We start from the raw sequence: 15,755 nt of genomic DNA, 5'->3' as shown, positions 1-15,755 counted from the left end.
GGATGGGAGGTACTGAATTAAGAGAAGTGCCATGCAACAGGAGATTGCATGTGAAGATCTTTTTGTTGTTAAATGTGAAGACTTTGAAGGTTTTATCAGAGAAATGATAGAATCTGGTTTACTTTTCAGTAAGGTTACCCTGGCAGCTGTATGGAGGACAGACCAAATAAGACAAAATTAGAAGCAAAAGACCAGGGAGAGGGCTTGATGCAGAAGTCCAGATGAGAGTGGCCAGGATGAGAGAGCTGGCAGCTGAGCTGTTCAGGCACTGTTCTGTTAGATGTGGAATGTTTTTGAGAAGATTTGACAGGACTTTCTAGCTTTGCTTCTTTCCCTCCCTCCCTCTTTTCCTTTCTTCTACCAATGCTGAATGGCAGGGTGCTAGTACTTGGGATCCTGAGATAATTATGGTATATTTCCTGACTGTCAGAAGGCTGTGGTGGGAAGGGGAGTAGAAGGGAGTGACCGTGCGAGAGAAGGCTTGTACACGGGGAAGTGTGCCTGATGGGAGATGCACTAGGATATGTATACTAAGATGGGACAGTGAGAATTCTGCCAGGGTGGACATCCAAAGGGAGGGATCTGGAAACTTTACAGAAAAGGTAATGCTTGAGCTGAATTTTGAAAGATGAGTAGGTGTGTGTTTGCTAGGCAAACAAAGAGGGAGAGAAGACTCCTGGCAGAAGCAGCAGTGTCTGCAAAAGCAAGGCAGTGTGAAATAGCCGGGCGTTTTTGAAGAACTGCAAGTCATGCAGTTTTGTATGGTTTGAGGTTGAGAAGAGTGGGTGGATGAGTGGGAGAAGGAAATGAGAGGCTTGATAAGAAGTGTAGCTGGAAAGGTAGGCTGGGGCTTGGGCACTGAATGTCTTAGCGGTCTGATAAAGAGTTTGGGCTTTGTCCCTTAGGCAAATGAGAATCTTCAAAGGGATATATAAATAAGGAAGCTCTTGATCAGGTTTGATTTTTTAGAAATGGCAAAATCTTAGCAGCATGGAGAATGGATTAGTAAGAGGGTAGGACAAGGGATAAATAGATTTTTAAAAAATTAGTAACTTCGTTTTAAAACCAATTGTTATTAGTTAATAATTGCTTATAACAATTCACAAAATTCACTTATTATTGTTTTCCTCTATCACATGTTCACATAGTTCTAATTAAAATTGGGGAAACTTTTTTTTGTGTGCATATGTAGTATTATTATTGGAATTGGAAAATGTCCAATTCCTTTCACAATTGTTAGAGAATTTGTGAAGCTGGATGTTGGGACCTGCCAGCCAGATTGTCTCTAGGGTCCCTTTGACATTTTGTGAGCTTGTAACTAGAACCAACATATAGCTCTTGCTCCCTTTGTGGATATTAGAGAGTGTTCTAGTTAAAATAGCGTCTATGCTGATATTATCAACTACAACCTTGGTAAGTTAGTTCTCAATGAGCCAAATGTGCTTAGAAGTTGCAGCAACCGAACTTCACTCATGGTTGGCAGGGTTTAGATATGAGTCATATGAATACCACATAGAGATACGTGTATTGCCTAATGATGCCATCACTAAAAATGAGAGAAAATTGGCTCAAGGTTAGTGTGTCCTTTGGAAGGCCAGCTGCATAATACTGTTACTGCAACTACTATCTTAATTTGTATAGAATTTCCTAGTTTGCAAGTTACCTTCACAAATATTCAGTAAAACCCATATTAAGCAAAATATCCATAAGGTAGTTATTTTCTTTCATCAACTGTATTTTTATGACACCAGGTTCTTTCTACTTTGGTAAATATCAAGTGACAGGACAAGATCAATGCAAACAATTTGGTCCTAGAACATAATCTGCGAACATTGAAACCATAATGTTTAAAATTCTGATAAGCTGGACAAGGCATATGTGAAAGGTGGAATACAGCAGAATATCTGAGCACCTGCTTTGTTTTCAGTTTAATTGGGACAATTTCAGGAAAGGCACTAGAAAATGCTGGTGGAATTCTGAGCTGCACAATCTTAAAGCACAGGACACAGCTCTAGGTAACTCAGAAGCAAGGGCAACTGGAAAATTGGCCAATGGGTGTCAGGATTGGATCAGCTCTGTTCGTGGAAAAAACCAACCTTGAGTCTAGAAGGCAGCTTGCCCAGGCATGGTAGAGACATTTACCAAAATAGGATTAATTTTACTGTCTACAAAATGGAAAGAGCTGTTAGTTCGACATTATCATCTTCCATCTTTCTCCTACACAAAGATTTTGGTTCTTCTTTAAGACCCAGGACAAATGCCATCATTTCCATAAGGCCCAGTTCAATCTAACGAGGAGAAATAATTTCTCCTTTCTCATGATAGGCACTTCTAAATGTTAAGTGAATACAGTAGTGTCATCTTGAAAAAAATAAATATACCTGCTCGGATTTTTTTCTTACTCTATATTCATATATGTATAGGGCACTTAAGTCTGAAGATGGACTTACTAATTTGAAATATATTAAATTTTTTCTCTCTCTCTTTCTGGTTCCATTTCAGTTCCGTTTCTTCTTTTAAATTTCCCTTTTTTCCTAAGCACTGTCATCAGACAGCTATCATATTCAGATGCTTTGGTGAAGATTTTTATTTCCATTTGCATTCTCTGGTCAATTTTGAGATGGGTGTCTGCTTTCTGTGATTAGTATGGAAAGGAAGCAGCTGTGAGTAGGGAGGCGCTGGCAGTGAGGATTTTTGCTTTTCATTTTTTTGCTGTTGGTAGAAATTGTCTAAATAACAGGTGTCTATCATCATAAGTGTGAGAACATGTTATTTTTATCACTGTGAGGGCCAGATCCAGCCTCTAGGTACTCATCCAAACTTAGAGAGAAGTCAGCTGTGCTGAGTCCCTGAGAGTAGATTTCACCTATATGATTCTGTGTTCTGACCTTCAATTGCTTCCATATGTAAAATTTCCACTCCTTTAGCATCTCTACAAACCTTTGCCACAAATCTCATGAATATAAACATACCATCCATAGGCTATGACATAATACAAAACTTTTCTTCACAATGAAAACACACTATTGGCACTTAACACCTACAATTATAAGTAGCAGATAACGTGATATCAGTCACTCTGGAAAACACAAACCCTTTGTCACTATTCTTCCACGCAGCCCTGAAAATGTCTCATGATGGTTTGAAACATTTTTGCATTCCACAGATATCTTTGAAAGCATTTTTATGCTGGTGGCAACACACCATTAGCAACATGCAAGATATTAAAATCTTTTCTTATTAATTATTTTAATATAAAGTGACTAATTATGTGGAATGGGAAATCCTAGTGCATGAATGCACAGAAAAGCACAGAGCTGGGCCGCATGCACCACTCTGCTCTGCACACTCAGAGTTCAGAGGGCATAGCATATTACTCTCCTTCCAATCATTTAGGTCATCAGAACCCACTCGCTGTGAGTACATAGCCTTTTAATTTAGCAGTGCAGCTTCTCTACCTAAAACAGCATGAGCCAAGCAAAGTATGAGTATAAGAAAAACACAATGTGCTGATTGCCATAGTCCCTTTGACATGATTTGCTGAGCCATGATATAAAAGAGGAAAGGTATATGACTACAAGGTACCATTAGGCAAGTATAGAGATGGATTTCAAAAGTGGTATAATGACTATTCCCAATTTATTGAAGATAGAATGGATAGATATATATTTTATAATCTCTGGTAGCTAATTCCAGGAGAAATTAATGTTTTTCATTTAGATTTTAAATTACTTGCTACCTATGGCACATTTTTTTTCATCTGTGTATAACCACATTTTATTCTTAGCAGTGCTATGCTCATGGCAGGCATTTAATAAAAGTTTTACTTGATTTGAAAGGGTTATCTAAAAATTAGTTCTCCAGTTAATTATATTTCTTCTATTTTTAGTAGTTACTGACAGTACAGAATGGTATCTTATGTATTAGATAGATTTGTAAGTCTTACCCAAGCGCTTTGCACGTAGTAGGCACTTAACAAATATTTTTAAATTGAATTTTATTAGATTAAAATTAAAGGAGTCTTGTTTCTAATAGTGTTAGTTTGACAAGTGACTTAAATATGCATTAGTTTTTAATTATTTTGTGCTTTTTTCACAAGTGCCATTGCTTGACTACGATTTGGAGTTGAATTTGATTCTTTTCTATACCTCCTCCTACCACCCAGTATAAAATAAATTCTGTTTGCCCTACTACTAAAATATGGCCTGAATTTTTCTCCATCCCAGTTACTACCACCCTAGTCTGAGCCACCTAGACACTCTTCTTAAAAATTCCAGCAGTCTCCCTACTGGCCCCTGTTCTGTACTCCTGTCCCCCAATAATCTATCTCTCACACAGCAATGAAATCATCTTTTTAAAAAAAAGTAATTTCACTTTCCAGCTTACCACTCTCCACTAGCTTCTGCTTTAACTTAGGCTTGAACCTGACTTCTTTAAGGCCTGAGCGGCATTCCATCATTAGTCCCACACCCCCCTCTCCCTGATCTTTTCTTCTCACCTCGCCTCCTCAGTCATTACACCATGACCACATCAGTCTGCGTTCTAGTCTTCATTCAGAGCTCCTAAGTTTGTTCTGCTTGAGGGCCTTGGAATTTGCTCTTCCTTCTGCATGGAATGCTCCTCCTTCAGATCTAAGCTTAGCTAGAATCTTGGAGAAATTCAGCTCTCAGCTCAAAGATCATCTCCTCAAAGTGGCCTTGACTGTCCTCCTGTAGGAAGTATCATCACATCATGTGCTCACTATCCTGTCACCATGTTTTATTTTCTTCATAGCATCCATTACCATCTGATGGTCATTATTTTGTTTGTTCATTGTCTTTCCCTTTCAACTAGAATTTAAATGTCATAAAGCAAAGACTTTGTTGGTCTTGTTTATACTGGCACATAAAAATATGAAGAAATAATTTGCTGAATGAATGAATGAGTAAATATGCATATTTACAAGGCAGATTTTGAGTTTAGTAAGAAAATGTAATGAAAGCACACTATTTACAATGTTTTGTTTTAAATAGAACTCCTTGCTAAAGTTCATGGATTTAAATGACTTATTCCTCAGCTGTTTTCTTTTGATGTGTTGGGAATCATCTTATTGATCAAAACTTCCAAAATATAGTTCTGAAGACTTTTATATATTCTGAGATATATAGAAAGATCCAAGAGATGTGGCTTTGAGTTTTAATATATACAGTCCTATTTTCCAGTCTAGAAAAAAAGGACTGAGACCAACTACTTTCTAATTTGTTTTTTTTTGAAGATTTTATTTATTTATTTGACAGAGAGAGAGAGTGAGAGAGAGAGAGAGAGTGTGCACAAGCAGGGGAAGTAGGAGAGGGAGAAGCAGCCTCCCCACTGAGCAGGGAGCCTGATGAGGGGCTTGATCCCAGGACCCTGAGATCATGACGTAAGCCAAAGGCAGACACTTAACCAACTGAGCCATGAGGCACCCCTCTAATTTGGTTTAATGTTTTAAAATATTTTAGTGAGTGACCTGGATTTCAAACAGGAGAATATATGAATACATATACATACATACTGACATATATATGTGTGTGTGTATATATATATAGTTTGTTCATGACACCTAATATAGGATAATTAGATAGTTGCTTTAGTACCTGCAGAGTAGGATCTGAAATTAAATTATCCTTATTAACTTGAAGAACTGGTCAGAAACAAATAAGTTAAAATTCAGTGAGAAAAAGTATAGAACAATATGTTTTGGGATTAAATTAATTATGTTTTTTTTTTTTTACCCATTTAATTACTTAAAGCCATTATAAAGTATTTTGTGCCAGATTTATGTATTATGGTAGATAGTTGCATGCATAATGTAGTTTTAGTTTAAATAATTTTATAGAACAAGAAAATATTAAAATGTTTTACAGAACAAGAAAATATACTACATGCTAGTAGTATATTATCCTAGTATACTATATATACTATATTCTACACTACTATGGGGGAGATACTATATCTCCATGTCCCAATATTTCTCTATACTGAGGGCCATATTGTCTGAAATTGCACCATTACAGAGTCACATTACATTTAATTTATGTCTTACTATTCTAAGATCTCCTTTGAAAATACAACTACTTTGTTTTTCCAAAGTAGTTTATCAGAGCTCTGAGATCCTGATCTCAAATTTTGAGGATGGTAGAAAGAGAGCCTGAGAGCCAGATAATATTGCAATATAAGGCAGTGCCAGGGTGGTGGGCCACCTGTGGCAGTACTACTTGATAGCTGCTGGCAGGGGTGGGCATCACTGGAATGGAAAAGGGTGTGGAAAAAATTGGTAGGCAGCTGCTGCTGCAAAATTCACCTACCTTGCAATTGTGCCTTAGGCAGGCCCTGTCATCACATTCCTTTTGGTGCTAAGCCCAGATCTGTAGGGACTGATTAATGCTGAATACCTTATGGTTCTTACATTTATGATCCTACTATCATGTGTCCCACTATCATGTTCCCTTTCTTAACTATAGTCCTACACTGGTGTCCCATTGTCATCTTATCTACCATGATTCCTGATCCTTTTTCTCTATAGTCATACATCTGGTCCTATCCCACCTTGTAATTGGGCAGCCTTTTTATCTGAGGCACCAGAATTTCTTCTCTTTTATATTTTTTTAAATGAAAAGACCTGAATATATGATTCTGTCAGTATAAGCTCTGCTTATAATAAATTGAACTGCCAACCTGAATGAAACATACATCCATATAAGAACTTAAAGATCAGAATTTGAAAGTGGGCAGTAATATATTCAACCAGCTTTTGAGTACTTGGGATTGGCATCAGGAACAAAGGAGATTACAGAAAAACAATGGATGCAGGAATAAACAGGGAGGAGCAACAGACAGACCATGTAAGGTATATGATAAGAGAAACCCAAGCAGGTGGTGAGTGAAGAAAGGGCAAGAGACTTTGCTTACCTTCATCCATCTCGCATTAAAAAACAAAGGCCGAAACACAAAAATAAAAAGATAAAAGCAGGGAGAGGGATAAATGTAAAACCTACTTAGAAAAAAGTGAATTTGATATGCCGAAGTAAACTCCTCCCTGGCTTTGTTGTTTCCCTTCTACCAACTCCACATAATTTATTTCTTCCAGATTAATCTTCCTATATCACAACTGTGATTATGTCTCTTAATTGCTTAAAGCAGACACACGCAGACACACACACAGACACGCATATAGACATACATACAGACACACACACACAAACACGCATACATACACACCAGCATTTTGCAGAATAATCTTCTTTCCCTGGCTCTCAGTATCCTTTACTCTATCACTCCATTGGATGGTCTTAGTCTAAATGGTGAAACTTCTCTACTTGTTCTCAGATTGTTAACAGACTGGGAATCCATCATGTAGAAACTTTTTCATATTCATCATTGTAGGGCCAGTGCTAAGCCCAATGTCTGGCCCACAATAGAATAAGTGGACTCAATCCTTTACTGAGTCTGAACTTTTGCGCCTTCAATTCTCTGTTTGGAATGCTTTCTCCCACTTATCTGTAGATACCATAATTACACCAACATTTCCAGAACCATTTCAGTTACTTTTTCATGATTCCATCCAAGTGAATGAATCCATTTTCTTGAATCATTTCTGTATCACCTAAAAATATTTTTAGTATCTACTTCCATATTCTATCTCATGTTACAGTTTTCTATATTGCTGTCTTTCTCCCTAGGGGACTTCTGAAAGATAAAATCTGTCTCTTACTTTTGGCATCTAATATAGTTCTTTGTACAGACAAATGTGCCCAATATTTCTTATAATTAACCAATGAATTGACCAATAAGGAAATGGGGCAGAAGAAGCTCTCAGTTAAAATAAAATACTGTGTTCTGAACTTGAGTTTTAAAAAATTGCATTTGTTTTTCTATCAACCAGTAATTCATGCTTCTAAAGAGATAAATATGTTTCTGAGAACTCTGCTATTTATTTGTACAGAATTAGGAATTTAGGATGATTGTCATATCTTCCAAAATAAAAGACTGTGATTCATCTCTTAGCTGTCTTCCTGGGATAAAATATCCTTCCTATTAAAGATAAAACAGTGTAAAACTATCACTCTTGAATTGAGACAAAAAGTTAACTAAAAAAGGCACTGGAGAGATGCTACTCAGTTTAATACATATGAAAATATATTTCACACTGTTTTGTAAATTTGTGGAATACTATGTAATTTGATAAAAAGATCTAGAACTTTTAACATTTAATTACAGCCCAGGAGCACCAATATAGATTGTTAAAAAAATATGCTAATGCCATGCAAAGACAGAGCACTCTTCTAGAACACTGATAGAATTGTTCTTTTAAGATACACAGAACCAATTTGTGCCGGGACCATCTTGTCAAGACAAGACAGTAGTCCTTCTCCTCCTCAGGGTGTGTTTTTGTTTTCCTCCACACTGGTGTTTCTATATACCACTGTTTCTCAATGGTTCTCAGTCTGTGAAACATCTGTGACCTTGCCAGGATGGTAGAGAGATTGGATTTCAATAAAGCAAAACTAGGGGAGAAAAGAGATGATACCTAGCAACTGCAAAGATTTGCAAGAGTAAACACATACATTTCTGTACATGGGACATCCTCCCTTCTTACTCTGTGGTGGTTATCACCACTTCATTGAGTATATTCATCCTTCACCTTCTTGATTTAAAAAAAAGGCAAACACTAGTGTGAAAATCCAGATTGTCAGTAAAACAAGATGACCTGATAGAGTTCTTAGGAGAGAGTAGTCTGTGACAATATTAGTCACATATATAATTAAAAAACAAAATAATCTCCTCACATATGACAAAAATAACTGAGTATTGCTATTATTAATTATGAAACTTTAAAAAATTAGCATGTAAGAATTCTAAGTGATTTGGAAAATAAATAAGATAGAAAGTCTTCTCAAAAGAAAAAAATTTCTAAAAAAAGAGCAGATGGAAAAACAAAATAAAAAATTCTCAAACTAAGACTGGTTTTGCAGGGAGTGTTCTTAAAATCCTGACTTTAGGCATACTTATTACTATCATTTATGAACATAGCTATTTCCTATCTAAACATCTTTCCTTTCTTGAAAATAAAGCTTTGTAATGGATAAGTGGAATCTTGTGAAGTACTTTCAAGTTCTTTAGAAAAACAAAATGGCATGTGATTTATGAGCTACTAGATTTTGAGTGAACACATTTTATTTATTTACCTACTTTTATTTTGCTATTTAATTCCAGTATAGTTAACACACGGTGTTATATTAGTTTCAGGTATATAATACAGTGATTCAAGAGTTCTGTATATTACTCAGTGCCCATCATGATATGTGTACTCTTAATACCCTTCACCTGTTTCACCTGTCCCCCTCCCCTCTGGTAACCATCAGTTTCTTCTCTATAGTTCAGCGTCTGTTTTTTGGTTTATCTCTTTTTTTCCTTTCTTTGTTTGTTTTGTTTTTCTAAATTCCACATGAGTGAAATCAATGTATTTGCCTTTCTCTGGCTGACTTATTTCACTTAGCATTATACCATCTAGATCCATCCATGTTGTTCCAAACGGCAAGATTTCAATCTTTTTTGTGGCTGAGTAATATTCCACTGTATGTATATATACCACTTCTTTATCTATTTACCTCTTGGTGGACGCTTGGGCTGATACCGTAATTTGGCTCTTATAAGGAATGCTGCATAAACAAGGGGTTACATATGTCTTTCAAACTGGTGTTTATTTTTTTTATTTATTTATTTATTTATTTATTTATTTATTTATTTATTTAGATAAAAATACTGAGTAGTGGCATTACTGGATTGTATGGTAATCCTATTTTAAATTTTTTGAGGACCCTCCATACTGTTTTCCACAGAGGCTGCACCAGTTTGCATTCCCACCAACAGTGCATAAGGGTTCCTTTTTCTCCCACATCCTCCCAACACTTGTTGTTTCTTGTGTTTTTGATGTTGGCCATTTTGACACGTGTGAGGTGATACCTCATTGTGGTTTTAATTTGCATTTCCCTGATGATGAGTGATATGGAGCATCATTTCATATGTCTGTTGGCCATCTGTATGTCTTTTTTGGAGAAAGGACTGTTCATGTCTTCTGCCCAGGAAGAAATTTTTGTTTTTAAGATTTTATTTATTTATTTGAGAGAGAGAGTGAGAGAGAGAGAGCATGGGCAGGGGGCGGGGCAGTGGGAGAAGCAGACTCCCCATTGAGTAGGAAGCCTGATATGGGGCTTGATCCCAGGACCCTGGGATCCTGGGATCAAGACCAGAGCTGAAGGCAGATGCTTAACTGACTGAGCCAGCCAGGTGCCCCGGTTGAAAGTTTTTAAATTAGTGATCAATATCGTTGCTCACAATTGGTCTGCTCAAATTTTCTATTTCTTCCTGATGCAGTTTGGGGAAGTTATGTGTTTCTAGGAATTTATCCATTTCTTCTAGGTTGTACAATTTGTGGGCATGTAATTTTTCATATTTTCTTATAATCCTTTGTATTTCTGTGGTGTTGGTTTTTATTTCTCCTCTTTCATTTCTGATTTTGTTTATTTGAGACCTCTTCTTTTTTTAGTGAGTCTGGCTAAAGGTTTATCAGTTTTGTTGATCTTGTCAAAGAACCAACTCCTGGTTTCATTGATCTGTTCTATTGTTTGTTTATTTGTTTTTAGTTTCTATTTCATTTATTTCTGCTCTAATCTTTATTATTTCCTTCCTTCTACTGAATTTGGGTTTTGTTTGTTCTTTTCCTAGCTCCTTTAGTGTAAGGTTAGGATGTTTATTTGAGATTTTTCTTACTGTTTGAGGTAAGCCTGTATTACTATAAACTTCCCTCTTAGAACAGGGTTTGCTGCATGAAAGGTTTTGGACCATTGTGTTTTCATTTTCATTTATCTTCATGTATTTTTTTTTAATTTCCTGTTTGATATCTTGGTTGGCCCATTCATTGCTTAGTAGCATGTTATTTAACCTTCATATATTTGTGTTCCTTCCAGATTTTTTTCTTGTGGTTGATTTCTAGTTTCATAGGTTTGTGGTTTGAAAAGATGCATGGTAGGACTTCAATATTTTTTAATTTGTTGGGACTTGTTTTGTGGCCTAACATATGATCTATCCTGGAGAATATTACATATGCACTTGAAAAGAATGTGCATTCTGCTGTTTTAGGATGGAATGTTCTGAATATATCTGTTAAATCCATCTGGTCCAATGTGTCGCTATATCTTTGTTGATTTTTTCTTTGGATGATCTATCCATTGATGTGAGTGGGGTGTTAAAGTTCCCTATTATTATTATATTACTATCACTTATTCCCTTTGTGTTTGTTATTAGAGGCTTAATGTATTTGAGTACTACCATGTTGGGTACATAATCATTTAAGATTGTTACATCTTCTTGTTGCATTGTTCCCTTTATGATTATGTAGCATCCCTCTTTGTCTCTTCTTAAAGTTTTGTTTTAAAGTCTGTATTGTCTGATGTGAGTATTGCTACCACAGCTTTCTTTTCACTTCCTTTTGCATGATAAATGTTTTTCCATCCCTTCACTTTCAATCTGCATGTGTCATAGGTCTGAAATGAGTTGTAGGCAGCATACAGATGGGTGTTTTTGGTTTTTTTGTTTTATCCACTGTCACCCTATGTCTTTTGATTGGAGCATTTAGTCCATTTCTATTCAAAGTAATTATTGGTAAGTATATACGTATTGCCATTTTGTAACTTACTTTATTGTTGTTTTGTAGTTCTTCTCTGTTCCTTTCTTTTGCTCTTTTCTCTCACAGTTTGCTGGCTTTTTTTAGTAATATACTGGAGTCCCTTCTTCCTTTCTGGGTTTTTGTTTTGTTTTGTTTTTTTTGCATTTCTATTACTGGTGTTTGATTTGTGGTTACCATTAAGTTTATATATAACATCTTATGCATATAGCAGTCTATATTAAGTTGATGGTCACTTAAGTTTGAACTTATTCTTCTCCTCCTCCACCCCACATTTTAAGTATATGGTGTCATACTTTATATCCCTTCATTTTGTGAATCTCTTGACTGATTTTCATAGATATACTTAATTTTACTGCTCTTCTATTTCTTACTTTTCTTACTCCTGCTTCTAGTCTTTCCTTTCCACTTAAAAAGTCCCCTTAACATTTGTTGTAGGCTGGTTTAGGGGTCATGAATTCCTTTAACTTTTGTTTGTCTGATAAACTTTCTTTCTCATTCTATTATGAATGATAGCCTTCCTGGATAGAGTATTCTTAGTTGAGGGTTTTTTTTCTCTCAGCACTTTTAACATATCCTGTCACTCCTTTCTGGCCTGCAAAGTTTCTGCTGAACAATCAACTGATAGCTTTAGGGGGTTTCCCTTGAGTGAACACATTTTGAAAAGTTCTTTATATCTAAATATTTTCTCAAAGTTTGGTAGTTAGTAATTGAAGAGGCAGTGACTATTTGCTGTCCTGCTTTTATGTTTTTCAAAATATGCTAATTATAATTTATTCCAAAATAATTTTGTTGTATGAAGTTGCTGGATATACTCTATGTCAGGAAAGGCTGCAATATAGTCCTCATCTACCTCCTCATCCAGCACTGGACATATAGACCTTGAAGTATCAATGATAAAATATTTTCACTATACTTATGAATTGGTAGGCCTTTTAAAATGCAAATATTTGGGTGCCCCTCTTTTATCATACAGGACTGTTTTAATACAGCTATTTACTGGCTCTGAGTTCAAGCCACAAAATGCATTTGGATTAGATACTCCTCATTTTCCATGTCAATTCTTGCTCACTCTCTTACAGTATCTCTTTTCAGCAGTTTCAGAAAGAATTAGTCACTTGCTTCAGGTCCACAATCTGTGTCTATTGACATCTAATCCAGGGCTGTTTTGACAACATCATTTTGCCTCCTAGTTTGTAAAGGAGGATATATACTATTCTCTGGTGAAAGACTCTCAAGACTAAATATTTCTCCAGAGAAATTTCAGGTTCTTAAAATTAAACCTTGCCAGTAAAATCTTAAGCTCTTTCTCCTCTTTTGCCAATGTTTGTTTTCTTGGCAAGATTTGTGTTTTCATCAAAAATGTCTGGAAATTTTGTTCGATTTGAACTATGTAAAATAGCATCAAAGTTGTGCACTTTCAGCTTGCAAGAAAAAAAAAAGATAGGCTAATGGAACTTCAGATGTTGGGGCAGGTCAGGCACCAAGGTGAATGGTGAACCAGCATACAAAAAAAACCAGATCTTTTGGAAACCATTTCTTGGGGGGAAACTCACAGAAACTGGTGCTTTATGGTCTATTGACCATCACCTTCAAGGGCAACAAATGGATGTATCAATGCCAGGAATGTAACTCAAGGCTTTTGGATTTGTTAAATATCTTGATTAGGAAATCATTAGTCCTTCCCATGCCATGCATCGTCAGGAGCTGGGATGCAATTGTAGCATCCACAAATGGTATATCCTAGTTTTTAGCACAATTCTGCCAACATGGTGGGGCAAGATTCAGACTCTTTTTTGATATAATCAGGGAGAATGCATTCCAAGATTCCTGCTACAGTTTTTCAGAGCTAGTGAGTAGACCAGTGGCCTGGTAGACCATCTCCACATTCTACTAAGACAGTTGGCATAAGCATTCAGCTGTAGCCAGTTTCTGTGGTTTTCCAGGGGTTCTGCCTGAAGGTAAACAAGTAGTTTAATTCTTACCTCTCATTCAAGCCAGAAAAACAGAAAACAGTGTCTGAGGTTACTAAGCTAGGTCTCATGGAAGTACAGCCTTGTTTAGGCAGAGCAGAGAGACTATAGATGGGAAGGCACATCTAATGGTTACCCTCAACTTTGGTGTTCACAGTGACTCAGTCCATTATGTGACTCAGCTTATTTGTGTGTTTGGAATATAAATCTGAGAGAAAGGAGAATTTTTCTTTTTTAAAGACTATCCTGATGACCTTTCCATATCCTTAAATCATCTTTATCAAGATTATGAGACAAGGTAACTGTTAGACTAATAATTCTGATTTGTCAAAAGGATTACTTCCATATGCATTCATTCCAATCTCTTAGACAATATGCTTTTTTGTGTTTAAAATAACTGTTTCTTCAAGATCACCAAAATCGATTCCTAACCACAATTTAATTAATTTATTATTATTTTTTAATTAACATATAATGTATTATTTGTTTCAGGGGTACAGTTCTGTGATTCATCAGTCTTACACAATACACAGCACTCACCACAACACATACCCTCCCCACTGTCCATCACCCAGCCACCCCATCCCTCCCACCCCCCCTCCACTCCAGCAACCCGCAGTTTGTTTCCTGAGATTAAGAGTCTCTTATGGTTTGTCTCCCTCTCTGGTTTCATCTTGTTTCATTTTTTTCCTCTCTTCCCCTGTGATCCTTTGCCTTGTTTCTCAAATTCCACATATCAGTGAGATCATATGATAATTGTCTTTCTCTGATTGACTTATTTCGGTTAGCATAATACTCCCTAGTTCCATCCATGTCATTGCAAACTGTAAGATTTCAATTTTTGATGGCTGCATAATATTCCATTGTGTATATATACCACATTTTTTTTTATCCATTCATCTGTCAATAGACATCTGGGCTTTTTCCATAGTTTGGCTATTGTGGCAAAGAAATGGAAAAATGTTCCATGCTCATGGATGGGAAAAACAAATATTGTGAAAACGTCTATGCTACCTAGAACAATCTACACATTCAATGCAATCCCTATCAAAATACCATCAAATTTTTCACAGAAGTGGAACAAATAATCCTAAAATTTGTATGGAACCAGAAAAGGCCCCAAATAGCCAGAGGAATGTTGAAAAAGAAAACCAAAGCTGGTGGCATCAAAATTCCAGACTTGAAGCTCATTACAAAACTGTAATCATCAAGACAGGATGCTACTGGCACAAAAACAGACACATAGATCAATGGAACAGAATAGAGAACTCAGAAATGGACTCTCAACTCTATGGTCAACTAATCTTCAACAAAGCAGGAAATAATATCCAATGGAAAAAAGTCTCTTCAACAAATGGTGTTGGGAAAATTGGACAGCCACATGCAGAAGAATGAAACTGGACCATTTCCTTACACCATACACAAAAATAGACTCAAAATGGATGAAAGACCTAAATGTGATACAGGAATCCATCAAAATCCTTGAGGAGAACACAGGCAGCAATCTCTTCGACCTTGGCCACAGCAACTTCTTCCTGGACACATCATCAAAGGCAAGGGAAGCAAGGGAAAAAATTTACTATTGGGACTTCATAAAGATAAAAACGTTTTGCACAGCAAAGGAAACAGTCAACAAAACTAAAAGACAACTGACAGAACGGGAGAAGATATTTGCGAATGACATATCAGGTAAAGGGCTAATATCCAAAATCTATAAAGAATTATCAAACTCAACACCCAAGGAACAAATAATCCAATCAAGAAATGGGCAGAAGACATGAACAGACATTTCTGCAAAGACATCCAAATGGCCAACAGACACATGAAAAAGTGCTCAATATCACTCAGCTTCAGAGAAATACAAATCAAAACCGCGATGAGATAACCACCTCACACCAATCAGAATGGCTAAAATTAACAAGTCAGGAAACAACAGGTGTTGGCAAGGATGCAGAGAAAGTGGAACTCTCTTACACAATTGATGGGGATGCAAACTGCTGCTGCCACTCTAGAAACAGTATGGAGGTTCCTCAAAAAGTTGAAAATAGAGTTACCCTATGACCCAGCAATTGCCCTAC

Source organism: Ursus arctos, unplaced genomic scaffold (genome assembly GCF_023065955.2).
Source record: "Ursus arctos isolate Adak ecotype North America unplaced genomic scaffold, UrsArc2.0 scaffold_9, whole genome shotgun sequence".
NCBI lineage: Eukaryota > Metazoa > Chordata > Mammalia > Carnivora > Ursidae > Ursus > Ursus arctos.
This window is presented reverse-complemented; position numbering follows the sequence as displayed.